This window comes from Dama dama, chromosome 11 (assembly GCF_033118175.1).
Source record: "Dama dama isolate Ldn47 chromosome 11, ASM3311817v1, whole genome shotgun sequence".
NCBI lineage: Eukaryota > Metazoa > Chordata > Mammalia > Artiodactyla > Cervidae > Dama > Dama dama.
In genome coordinates this window covers 33,720,930-33,734,792 of record NC_083691.1, presented here as the reverse complement: position 1 = coordinate 33,734,792, position 13,863 = coordinate 33,720,930, and the positions used below count along the sequence as shown (strand labels likewise).

Genomic DNA, 13,863 nt, shown 5'->3' with positions numbered 1-13,863 from the left:
CTATCAACTGGAAGTTGGCAAACCAGGACTTTCACAGGTCTGTCTCATTGTCATCCCTCCTACAGGGCAATCTTGAGACAGCACGTGCTCCTCACCTAATCACTCAGCACCCAGCCTCCTGACAGTCCTTGATTCAGCACATATTTCAGCAGTGAGCCTGGCCTTGCACTAGTCCGAGGGTATGGAAGTGATGAAAACCACAGAGGAGGGCGGGGGTGTCTAGGAGGGTACGTAACCCAGACTTGTGGGATCAGGGAAAACGCAGTGCTTTGAATATGGTACCAGTCAGTAAATATGTGATGACTAAGTTCATACCCGAGTTGAGTCTTAGAAGAGTTGGAGTTAGTGTAGGAATGAGGTCAAGCAGAGACATCTCCATGAATGAAGACCCAAGGTCACATGTGTGAGTTGGAAAAAATAAGAGATGAAACTGGGGAGGTAGGCAGGGGGAGCCTCATGTGCCACGCTAAGGAGTTAAAACATTATCCTAAGAAAGATGAGAAATGTTCAAAGGGATTTAAGCTGGAAGTGAGGTGGCCTGATGTACAGCAGTATGGAGGATGGAGTGGAAAGGGCCAGATCAGAGACAAGGCGAATAGCTAAGGAAGTGAACCTGGTCCTCTGGTGGTTATGTGAGCATGCGATAGGGATGGACTAGGGATGAGATGAGGGGACAGATTAGAGAAATATTTAGAATTTAAACTTGGCAGCTGGTGACTATCTAGAAGACCCCAAGATTTTTAGGGTGGAAGTGCCACAAACTAAAAAGATAAGAAAAGGCTCATGTTTAGTTAGGATTAGGAGTTCGATTTGGGCATGTGGAGTTAGAATCGACTGCCAGAGACATGAGGCTGGTTGAACTGACTCACAGGTAGGTAAGATACACAAGCCTGAAGACAGAAGAGAATCTGGGCTAAATGTAATGACTGAGGACTCCTCAGATTCATAGCAGTCAAAACCATAACAGCACAGTATTTGACACACCCAGGATATTAGGGGGAAGAGAAAGGCAGTGGGTGAAGGACAGAACCTGAGAGAATACCAACAGCCATGGTGCAGGAGGGGGAAGACAGACCCAGGGCAGAGACAAAGGAGGGTCAGAGAGCCACAGGGCCCCAAGAGAGTGCCTTACTGCTCTGTGCTTCTCTGCCCCCTAAACCTCTGGCTGTCCTGTTCTTCATAAGTAAGCTCTTTCACATCCTTAACTCCCCACACAGCCCCTGTAGGTGAAAGCTGCTCCTGGTCCTAAGGCACATTCTTGCGGCTTCCAGCCACCCCTACTCTCCCCTCCTGTAAAGATTCCTGCATCTTTGAGGCCCATGCAATTCAGTTACAAAGCCCGGACCTCTTTTCCTGGTCATTCTCTTGTTTATGTAAGATGCTGGCATCCATATCACCATTTCTCTCTCCATCCCCCTCCCACCCCTGCAATGCTACCAACATAAGATGACTCCAGTACCATGAGGATGAACCATCACCAAGTCCCATAGTTCCTAGATGCCCTCACCTCAAGGGACTCTTCACCTCCACTCCAGCCTCCCACTCCCATGACGACTCCCAGGAAATGGTTAATACCTGGCACCGCTTCCGTTCTGTGGGAATAAACCTCACATCCCACAACAAGCTCTCACCCTTCTTCTCCTACACTAGTTCTCACATTCCTTAGTTACCTGTTTTCTTCTGACCTTTTGACCCCTCCTGACCTCTTCCTTCCTTACCCAGGCTAGACTGATTATTTATCTGGTTATTCTTTCCTGAAATCTCTGCTCCCTTTGGACCCGCCCTCTTCCACCACACCTGCTCAGGACAACTCTGATTCCCATACTCTTCTCTGCTCCTGCTTCAAACATGCAGAGAGAAACGGGACCCCCTCCAGAGGGACATCATTAAAGATTCATGGTCTTCACTCATCCCTGGCATTCTTCATCACTACAGAAAACATGTCCTTCCCCTGGGGAAACAGGAAAAATTGAGCAGTAACCAGAAGCCTAATCTCACTCCCAAAATAGCTTATCCACCTGCTCTGCCACTAGATTTCCACCCAGATGTCCTTGGTACAGCCTTTACTGCCATCTACCTCCTTTATTCCTACCGTGGGCAAGTTACTTAACCTCCTTAAATCCTAGTTTCCTCTGTTTTAAAATAAGGATCCCCCAGGCTTGCTGCCAACCCGAGGCACTTTGTGCAAATCAGAAGGTGCCTCTGAATGGGCACCCTCGGAGTGCTGAGCATGGCCTGCAGACCCAGGGTCACCCTGTCACCTGGGCACCCTCATGCAGAACCGCCTTGTATCAGACCCGGCAGCCCCATCAATACCTGTGAGGTTTATCACTGTGTCTCTTGTCAGACAGCAGAGCCCTGAGAGACTGAGCCGGTGAGCTCAGTGCAGGAACAGACCAGGGTCATAGTCCAGGACTCAGGCAGGCAAGGGGCAGTGGGAGGGAATGGGGAATGGGGGCAGGCAGACAGAGAGGATGGTCTGAAAGGGAGGAGAAGGAAAAAGAGCCACCAGCCTCCCCAGGGCCACATCACGTCCAGTCCTGGTGCCAGAGGCTGCCCCCTCCCCAAGCCACCTCTGGGTGCTGTCCTTAGGAGCACCCACCCACCTCTCAGATTCTCCCCTTGGGGTTCCTGTCATCAGCTGCTCATGAGTGTCATCTCTACCCCACCAGCCCTGCAGAGTGCCTTGCCCTCCACCCTCCACCCTACTGGAGGCCTCAGGTTCTCCACAGGCGTGTCTTGCTCCTTCCACTTCATGGATACTCCAGCTGTCTCCCAGGTCCCTCAGAGCAGCACCCCTCAGAATCCAGGAGAGGCAGGCCCTCGGGAGAGCAGGACTTTCAGAATGCCACATCCATTCTCTAAGGGTGGCTCTTCCTTAAGAGGAAGTTATTGTTGAGAAGGCAATGAATAGTAGCCACCTGGGTACTTTTATTGAAGATAGATGAATTATGCCATCACCCCTTTTGGCACAAAAATAATTTTCAGTAAAAGGTTAAAACCATCATGTTGTATCAATGAGAACTATTCCATTATTCCAAGAATGATTGATTGGAAAGAACGTTACTTACAGGAAAATCACAGTGATACAATACAGCTTCTACTTTTAAAGCACTTTCCATTAAAAAAAAATTATACCAATGTATAAAAATAGTTATACTGAAGATGTGAATCAACAGCCGAGTAATTTATTGGCACTTGAAAGTCTTGTGGTATAAATAGATTCAACAATGAGACTATCAAGTAACTGGGCTGTGGCAACCTAACCTCCATTTTCACCGATACAAAACAAAGTCACACGTAGTTCAGTGAGGGACATCTGGCCCCCTTGGAAGAGAGCACCAGGAGCGAAAAACACAGTGAAGCTAGGACCGAGAGTCAGGTCAGCTCACCCAGTCAGCACTGAGTGAGGAAGTCAAAGAGACAGAGGGGATGGAGATACGGTCTCTGCCCTCAAGGAGTTTTAAGTTGTCCTAGACTCTAGGCCTGTACACCAGATAGTCACTACAGTGACTAAAGAAGTACAAACAAATACATCAGAAGGGAGGGAGGAACTTCTCTGGTGGTCCAGTGGCCAAGACTCCACACTCCCAATGCAGAGGCAGAGGGTCCAGGTTCAATCCTTGGTTGGGGAACTAGAGCTGACATGTCACAACTAAAGATCCCGAGTGCCACACTAAGACCTGTGTGGCCAAATAAATATTCGAAAGGGAGGGAGACTCTTTTCAGCTTGGTTTGGAGTGCGTGGGGGGCGGAGAGGGGACGACATTGTAAGATGAAATGAGGTCAGTCTCATGTGTATCAAAGTACCCAGATTTGCTGCCTCCTGATGGATGCAGAGCAGACAATAGAAGTTCACTCCCTTCCTTTCCCTAACACTCTTCTACGTAAGCAGTACTGTCCCACCCCTTCATGCTTAAATTTCAGAGTTTTTCCAGTTTGATGCAATGTGACTTCTAAGATAGTATTTACTGGCCTTCACGTCTTTGAGCTGACGGCCCCCTGTCAGCCAGGAGCCTCCCTGCTTTCTTGTACTGTTTTTGGAATGAGGCCAGATGGCTGCCTTCTTTGTGAAGAAGAATGTAGTCCACCACCACCCTGGACTCCCACCACCTCTTTTCTGGTGAGAAGGTGGATATCAGGGAGCTGAGAGTTGGCCCATCAGCAGTCATTAATTGAGCACATACTACTTTTAAGGATTGTGTAACTGGGGAGTCAGCTGATAGGAAAGAACCAGATAAGATTTCTGGCCTCTCACAAGGATATACAATGGAAAAAAGACAACCTCTTTAACAAGTGGTGCTGGGAAAACTGGTCTACCACTTGTAAACGAATGAAACTAGAACACTTTCTAACACCATACACAAAAATAAACTCAAAATGGATTAAAGATCTAAATGTAAGACCAGAAACTATAAAACTCCTAGAGGAGAACATAGGCAAAACACTCTCCGACATAAATCACAGCAAGATCCTCTATGACCCACCTCCCAGAATATTGGAAATAAAAGGAAAACTAAACAAATGGGACCTAATGAAACTTAAAAGCTTTTGCACTACAAAGGAAACTATAAGTAAGGTGAAAAGACAGCCCTCAGATTGGGAGAAAATAATAGCAAATGAAGAAACAGACAAAGGATTAATCTCAAAAATATACAAGCAACTCCTGAAGCTCAATTCCAGAAAAATAAATGACCCAATCAAAAAATGGGCCAAAGAACTAAACAGACATTTCTCCAAAGAAGACATACAGATGGCTAACAAACACATGAAAAGATGCTCAACATCACTCATTATTAGAGAAATGCAAATCAAAACCACAATAAGGTACCATTACACGCCAGTCAGGATGGCTGCTATCCAAAAGTCTACAAGCAATAAATGCTGGAGAGGGTGTGGAGAAAAGGGAACCCTCTTGCACTGTTGGTGGGAATGCAAACTAGTACAGCCACTATGGAAAACAGTGTGGAGATTTCTTAAAAAACTGGAAATAGAACTGCCATATGACCCAGCAATCCCACTTCTGGGCATACACACTGAGGAAACCAGATCTGAAAGAGACACGTGCACCCCAATGTTCATCGCAGCACTGTTTATAATAGCCAGGACATGGAAGCAACCTAGATGCCCATCAGCAGATGAATGGATAAGGAAGCTGTGGTACATATACACCATGGAATATTACTCAGCTGTTAAAAAGAATTCATTTGAATCAGTCCTAATGAGATGGATGAAACTGGAGCCCCTTATACAGAGTGAAGTAAGCCAGAAAGATAAAGAGCATTACAGCATACTAACACATATATATGGAATTTAGAAAGATGGTAACGATAACCCTATATGCAAAACAGAAAAAGAGACACAGAAATACAGAACAGACTTTTGAACTCTGTGGGAGAATGTGAGGGTGGGATATTTCAAAAGAACAGCATGTATACTATCTAAGGTGAAACAGATCACCAGCCCAGGTGGGATGCATGAGACAAGTGCTCGGGCCTGGTGCACTGGGAAGACCCAGAGGAATCGGGTGGAGAGGGAGGTGGGAGGGGGGACCGGGATGGGGAATACGTGTAAATCTATGGCTGATTCATATCAATGTATGACAAAACCCCCCAAAAAAAAAAGAAAATAAAGTCCTTAAATATGTAAAAAAAAAAAAAAAAAAAGATTTCTGGCCTCTCAGAGGAGTTTTGACACATGGAATTGCCTTAATCAAAGCTCCTGGTTGAAAACCAGTTGTGTTACTGGCATGGAGCACTGGACACCATTACAATGCTACCGCTGACATCCCAGAATTCAGTTTCTCTGCAGTCAGTGTCACAGCCAGAAAATGTTCCTTCCAGTCCCCTGGACTTGCAGGAGGGTGTCACTGCCTAGTCCTCAGTTGCAAAGGAAATTGCCTAATGAGATGGGATATTCCCAACTGCAGGAAGGAGGTTTTCTCAATTCAGTTCTCCCCAGCTTGTCTCAGATGTCCACTTGATTGAATTTAGAAAAAGAGGGAAATCATTCAGAGGCTGAAATTGGACCATTTAAAAGTTCAAGAGTGACTGACACTGATTTTTTTAAACTTCTTTAGTAAAATTTCTTTTATTAAAAACTTCTCTTAACAAAAATTTTAATTTTTAAAAGAACAGAAAAATTGCAATACTCCCATATACTCTTCATGGTTTTACCAATTATTAACATTTTTACAATGCTAACAAATTTGCCAGTTTGTTTTATTGCTGTCTCTCAAAATACATAAAGATACTTTTTCTTTTGATGAACAGTTTGAGAGTAAGTTGCAGACATGGTGACTCTTTACCTCTTAATACTTCAGGATATATCACCTGAGAACAAGGACATAAAAAAACTACAATGTAATTACTGAATTCAGGAAACTTAACACTGAGATAATCTTATCTTCCATGCACAGCGCAATAATGTTCTTTATAAATTTTTTGTTCAGGAGCCAGTCCAAGATTATGTATCTCACTGAATTGTCATGTTGCTTTCGTCTCCTTTACTATGAAACAGTCTTTAGCCTTTGCCTTTCTTGATATTGATCTTTTTTGAAAAGCACAACCTCATTGTTTATATAATTTTTCTCAGTTTAGGTTTGTCTGGTGCTTCCCCATAACCCAAGTTAGGTTATGCACTTGGGGCAGGAATACTACACAAGTGACCGTATTTCCTTTTCAAGGCCCCACATCAGGGAGTGTGTGATGTCAGTTTCTCTCTTTACTGGTACATCAATCACTTGGTCAAGGTGCTCCATGTAGTTACTCTCTTTCCCTTTTGTAATTAATAGGTAATCTGTGGGGAGATACTTTGAAACTTGTAAATATTCTGCCTTCACCAGACCTTTATTCAGCAGTTTTAATGTATCTATTGATGATTTTTCCCTGAATTAGCTGTTACTACTCTGGGTTCAAAATGGTGATTTTTCAGATTTCTGTATTTACTAGCTGGCATTCTACTTTAAGGATGAGTTTTGTCCAGGACTTTTTCCCTTTATTTAATATCAGTCTAGATTTATGGATTATTAATAAATTTTTTATTTATTTCTTTTTGGCTGTGCTGGGTCTTCACCACTGCACTCAGGCTTTCTCTAGTTGCAGCGAGCAGGGGCCACTCTTCCTTGTGGAGCACAGGCTCTAGGCTGCACAGGCTTCAGGAGTTGCAGCACATGGGCTCAGCAGTTGCAGCACACAGATTTACTTGTTCCATAGCGACATGTGGGATCTTCCCGGACCACAGGTCAAGCCCATGTCCCCTGTATTGGCAGATGGATTCTTAACCACTGGACCACCAGGGAAGTCCTCCCTCAATAAATTTTAATGTAATTGCTAGCAACTTATCTATGTTTGGAATCCACACCTTAGATAAATTACATCTCCATTTTTTAGGTCAACCTACTTGCAAGTGGATCTCTTTTTTATGTGAACTTGAACATTTAGTCTACACCTCAATATCTGCAAAGGTGAACAGGAAGTAGAAAACGTTTATGGCACTTTTAAGCTTAACACATAGGTGACTGAAGTGTTTTGAATAGCTGTGGCAAAATGGGGTACTCTGGGAGGCCTTTTTGAAAAAGGAAGGAAAGGGGTTCCACAGATAGGTGAGAGAAGGCACAATCAATGAGAAAGGGGGACTCAGCAGAAATGTTGAGGATGGGGGAAGGGCAGGGAAAGAACCCAAAGTGGAATTAATATGCCCAGTCTGTGGGTAGAGTGTGCAGAAGCGCAAGGGAGGTCAAGGGAGTAAGGTGGAAAGGTATGTGAACTAGTTAAGAGTTCTATTCGATGACTTTGGGTAAGAATACTGAGCAGCAGGGCATGACAGATTCCCAAAATCCCCATGAGGAAGATGCTAATAGTTTCATTTTATTTATAAGAAAACTAAGTCACAGAAAATTTAATTTTCCCAATGTCCCCAAAATACTAAGTTTAAAGCCAAGATTTAAACACAAATCTATCTAACTTCAAAGCCCATGCTGTCAAAAGAAAGAGAGACATCTGTAATGGAAGAACAGTGATAGAATTAGGGCTCTCAATATAAAAACAGATAGGTTCCTATGTGCCAGTAATAACATCTCAGTAAGTATCCCAACCATGCACTTTAGAGTAAATCAATAGTAAGCCCAGTGTGCTTAAGAAAGTTAAGGTTTTCAGAATTTATGACCCTGCATGTCTGAATGCCCCCACCCTATCCCAGTCTTTATTTTTTAAAAATCAGCTTTATGGAGATATCACTTTAGTATGTAATAAGATTTCACCCATTTTAAGTTTATGATTCAATGAGTTTTGACAAATGATATAATCATTTACCAATATGATCATAATATAGAACTTTATCACTCTAGAAGCTCTCTGTGCAGTCCCTTTGCAGTTGATATTCTCCAGCCCCTGGCCTACTTTCTATCTCAATACTTAGGCCTTTTCTAGAATTTCATATCAATGAAATTATACAATATGGTATGTAGTCTTTTGACTGGCTTCTTTCACTAAGCATAATACTTTTGCGATTCATTCATGATGTTGTATTAGCAGTTCATTTCCTTTCATTGCTAAGTAGTATTTTATTATATGGATATACTACAGTTTGTTTACCCTTTCATCAGTTTCAAGGACATTTGTATTGTTTCCAGTTTGGTGCAATTATAAATAATGCTGCTATAAACAGCACATATAGGTCTCTATGGAGATATATGTTTTCACTTCTCTTGGGTAAATATCTAAGAGGAGAACTGCTGGGTTATATGATAAGTGTATGTTACATAAGAAACTGCCAAACTATTTTCCAAAGTGTCTGTGTCATTTTGCATTCCCACAAATGATGAATGAGATTGTTCCAAATCTACACCAAAAGTCAGTATTTTAGTCTTTTTAATCTTTTCCTTTCTACTGAATATGTAGTATTATCTCATTGTTTTTAATTTGGATTTCCTTGGTGTCTAATAATGTCTAGAATTTTTATATATACTTTTTTTGCCATCTATATGTCTTCTTTGAAGACACCTCTGTTCAAATCTTTTGCTCATTTTTATTGGCTTGTCATATTGAGTTTTATTACTGAGTTATGAGTTCTTTATCACATGATTTGCAAATATTTTCTCCCAGTTTGTGGCTTGCCTTTTGATATTCTTTTGAAGGGCAAAAACTTTTAACTTTGACAAAGTCCAGTTTATCATTTTTTTTTTTATATTTCATGCTTTTGGTGTCCTATGAAATCTGCCTAATACAAGGTTACAAAGATTTTCTCCTATATTTTCTTCTTCTGGATATTGTGTCATTTTAACTCTCACATTTAGGTCTCTGACTCATTTGAAGGTGGTTTTTGTGTATGGTGTGAAATAAAGTTTCATGTTTTGCATATAGATTCCCATTTGTTCCAGCACCATTTGTTGAAAAGACTGTCCTTTCATCCATTGAATTACCTTGTCAAAAATAGGTTGACCATATATATCTGTGGGTCTATTTCTGTATTCTCTTTTCTGTTCCACTGATCTACATGTCTATCCTTACATCAATATCTGTGATTACTATAACTTATGGTAACTCTTGAAATCAGATAGTTGACATCCTCCAACTTCGTTCTACTTTTTTCAAAATTGTTTTGTCTATTCTAGGTCCTTTGCACTTCCATGTAAATTTTAGACTCAGTTTGCCAGTTTCTAAAAATTGCAAGCTAGGGTTTTTATTGAAATGGCATTGAATCTGTAGATCAGTTTAGGGAGAACTGACAACATATTTTTTTATGCTACTGCAAATGCTACTGCTTTGATAATTTTAATTTCTTATGATTATTATTAATAATTGCTGGTACACAGAAATAAAATTGATTTAATATTGGTTACCTTGCTAAAGCCACTATTTCTGGTAACTTTTTTAGATTTCTTAGGATTTTCTACATAGGTGATTATGCCATCTGCATAGTAAGAGTTTTACTTCTTCCTTTCAAATCTGTATACCTTTTCCTGCTTTTCCTTTTTGATTACACTGGCAAGGAAATCCAGTATGATGCTGAACAGAAACAGTGAGAACAAATCCTTGAATTGTTTTCAGTATTAGAGGGGGAAGCTCTCAGTCTTTCTCATTAAGAATGATGTTAACTATAGATTTTTCATAAATGTTCTTTAGCAAGAAGATCGAGTTATACCTTTATTCCAAACTGAATTTTTATCATGAATGAATGTAGAATTTTATCAAATGCTTTTTCTGCTTCTATTTTTTTTTTGAGTATAAGTAATATACAATGTTTTTAGGTTTTTAATATAGTGAATTCCTTTTGTAAAAATGTTAAACCAGTCTTGCATTCCTGGGATAAACCCTACTTGGTCATGATATAGATTCAATTTGCTAAAATTTTTAAGGTTTATACACCTATATTCATGAGAGAAACTGATCTGTTGTTCTGTTTTGCTTTTCCTTGTAATGTCATTGTCTGAATTTGGTACCACAGTAATGCTGGCCTTATAAAATGACTTGGGAAGTGTTCCCTTGTCTCTTCTATTTTCTGAAAGAATTTATGTAGAATTAGTATTGTTTCTTGCTTAAACACTTGCTAGAATTCTCCGGTGAAGTCATCTAGACTTCGGTTTTCTTTCATCTAGCCTACAGTTTTCTTTGCAAAAAAAAAAAAAATCCCCTTTTTTTTAATACAGAAAGGATTTGCCTTTGCTGTCTACCAACACAGTGTACAGCACTGAGAATAAATGTAAATCAAGCTGTAAAAATTGTTGGTGCCGAAATAATGCTTCTGGCACACACAGTTCTACCAAGCACTGTGTTTCCATGACTTTCGCTATAGTGGGAAAATATTTAAGTGATCTAGTAGAGTCTTTTCAGATATAGGTACAGTATTTTTTAAACTTCCTTAAACATCTCCTTTGTAGTCAAATGCCCTATTAGCTGACAGGGGTCTGTGAGACTAATGTCTTCATTGGTGCTAGAATGTTTCCTGTCAGCCCCGTGCCTCTGCTCTGGTTAGGCTGCAAGTTAAAAATGAGCAAGGCACAGAGGCATGACTTAACTTCTCATTAAATATGCTTATTGCCTTAAATTTTTTTGGAAAAGTATTACAAGCTTAAAATAGTAAGCTTAAATAACAAGGTTAAACAATAATATAAAGGTAGATAGGAAAAAGAAGAATTTGCCATTCTTTGCAGATAAGAAAAATAAATTTTAACAATTTAATACATACCCTTCTTGATTTTTTCTGTATTCTTTTTTTAAAAAATGCATACATACTCTAGGCACAGGTGTTTTTCTTTTTTCTCCCACCAACCCGCCAAGGGATTGTGATATTAAAATCTTTTTTGCCTCAAGTAGTGGACATTTCTCCAGGTATGTACATATACTGCTAACCTTTCCTTATTAACAGCTGCATATTTTTTCTGTAATACAAAAGTATAAGTTTATTCATCCATTCTCCTATTTGATAGAAAATCACGTTATTTCTAGTATTTTGTCTTTAGAAACAATGCAGCGGTAAACATCTTTGAGCATATATCCCAATATATAAGAGCTTTCACTTCTGTAGATTTCCAGAAGCAAGACCACTGATCAAAAGACATACACATTTTTTAACAAATACTGTATTGCTCTTCTCCATTCCAACCAACAAATTTATTATATGAGAGTATCATTGTCCTCTCTATCTTCATCTTGCTACTTTTGCTGTCAATCTTATTCTTGTATCAGTCTGATGGGTAAAAAATATTGATTTGAATTTTCTTTAATAGCTGATAACGTGGCATCTTTTCTTGTTTATTGGCAATTTACTTTTCCTTTTCTGAAGTTGCAAACCTGTATCTTTTGCCCATTTTTATCCTGGATTTGTCTTTTTCCCAGTAATTTGAAGGTGTTCTTTGAATATTAGGAACATGTCATATATACTAGAATTTTCACCAAATTTGTACTTTTTCATTTGGCTTTTTTTTTTTTGCCTGAGCAACGCAGCATGTGGGTTCTTGGTTCCCCTACCAGGGCTTGAACCTGGGCCCCCTGCGGAGGAAGCACAGAGTCTTAGTCACTGAACAACCAGGGAAGTCCCTCATTTAACTTTATTTACAGTGTCTTTGGACATATATTTTTTAATTTTTATAAATTAAATCTATTCTTTTTTTTCATCATGGTTTTTGGGTTTAGTGACTTGCTTATGGTTTCCTTGCTTGGAATTATTCAAATATTCATCTAAATTTTCATATTATATTAGTTTTATTTTTTTACATTCAAGCCTTTAACCTACCAGGAGTTTAACTTTGTGTATGATATAAGGAGGAATGAAGAAATCTTAATGTGAAATCTTAAGTTTGCCAAAAAAAAAAAGGGTTTGCCATAACTCTTCATATGTTGTAGTATTTCCCATGTTTTCATAATACACCCTCGACCTAGCTCCTAATTTCTCTGCTTCAGACCTATTGTCACACTGCTGTGCTCCAAACTCAGGGAGGGCATGTCTGTCTCTTTTTCCATTGTTTCCATTAGGAAACACTAATAAACAATTTTAAGGCACCTAGCACAGTGCTTGACATATTTTCGGTACTCAGAAAACATTTATGGGAGGAAGGAAAGTGTTGAATTCACACCTGTGTTACTATGACTCCTTGGCAAGTTTAATATTGCAGGCTTATCTGTGTAAACAAGGGGAAATGTCATTCTCCTTAAAGCCATTCACTGTCTCATGAGCTCACTCAGTTCCTTCCGCCTCCTTTATCTTTGTTCTAAGGCCTTCCTTCTCCCTATAAATCTGTCCCATTTCATAAGGACTCCCCTTAAGCAGGCTTTCCTCAAACCCTTCCTTGTAGTTCAACAGTATATGTAAAGTACTGCCATATTAGCATTTAATCCACAATGGATTTTACTGTTTTTCTTTTTTTTACTGTTTTTCAAATACCCATCACTATTCTAGGCACATAGCTCATTAAATACTTAAACTGCAACTGAAACAGTACTGCATACCAAGGCTCTTTAAAAAGGCTCGAGTAGAGCCTCAAGATTTTTTATGAAAGCCCTTGGGACTAAGGAAGCAACAAACTGGGGAAACTGGACAGTGACCCTGAAAGCTGTTAAATACCAGAGTGATTTTTCAAGTGAAATTGTGTCATCAGATTTATTTTAAACACATTTGTTGGATGAACACATGACTAAGTATTGCCCAATCTGAAGGCGAGGTCAACAGACTTTCTTTGGTGGTTTTTGTTTCCATGAGTTCCTATATGGCCTTCACCAATGTAGGCCTTTGGAAATTCAGGGAAAATGGAATAAGCCTTATATAAGGCTTATTTACATTTAGTTTGAAAATAACATCTGAATGCCTTTCACCACTTGATGAATTTTTAATGGAGAAACAGCTAATTCGAACGCTAGGGCAGAGAATATACAAGATGAGCTTGGAGCATCTTATAATGTCAGAGAATAAGGAAAGCACTCAAAAAACAAAATAATGCGAGTTTATCAGAAGGACACAAGTGCCAGATGAAAGAACTCCCAATGGTCAAAGCTGGAACAACTTGAGCAACAAAATAGTGTAGTGTTGGATTATAGCCCAAGGAATGAAATAAATATCCCCGAGTTCATACTGATATATAAATAAACAGTTAAATAAATAAATGAGGGGAAAGAAACATATCTGCCATAGAGAAGAATTCCAAATAATTTATGGAGATACTCAACCCCCAAGAAGGTAGAGCATAACTCCCCACCCCTTAAGTATGGATTACACTTAGTGATGTGCTTCCAGAGAACACAGTGTGATAAGTGGAACCAAAGTAACTTTAGAGTGGAGACAGCTGACAAAGACTACCTTAGCCAAGCGATCATGATCAACACAGTGGTAAGTCATGTTGACAGTATGTACCCTTGTTATGCTCTGATG

The 13,863-nt window shown here is 39.9% G+C and overlaps 1 protein-coding gene across 4 annotated transcripts in view; it reads left to right on the top strand.

The window, feature by feature from the left end:
• The window catches only part of RBKS (ribokinase), a 132,894-nt gene that overhangs the window by 81,932 nt on the left and 37,099 nt on the right, over positions 1-13,863 (top strand). The window lies entirely within an intron of this gene.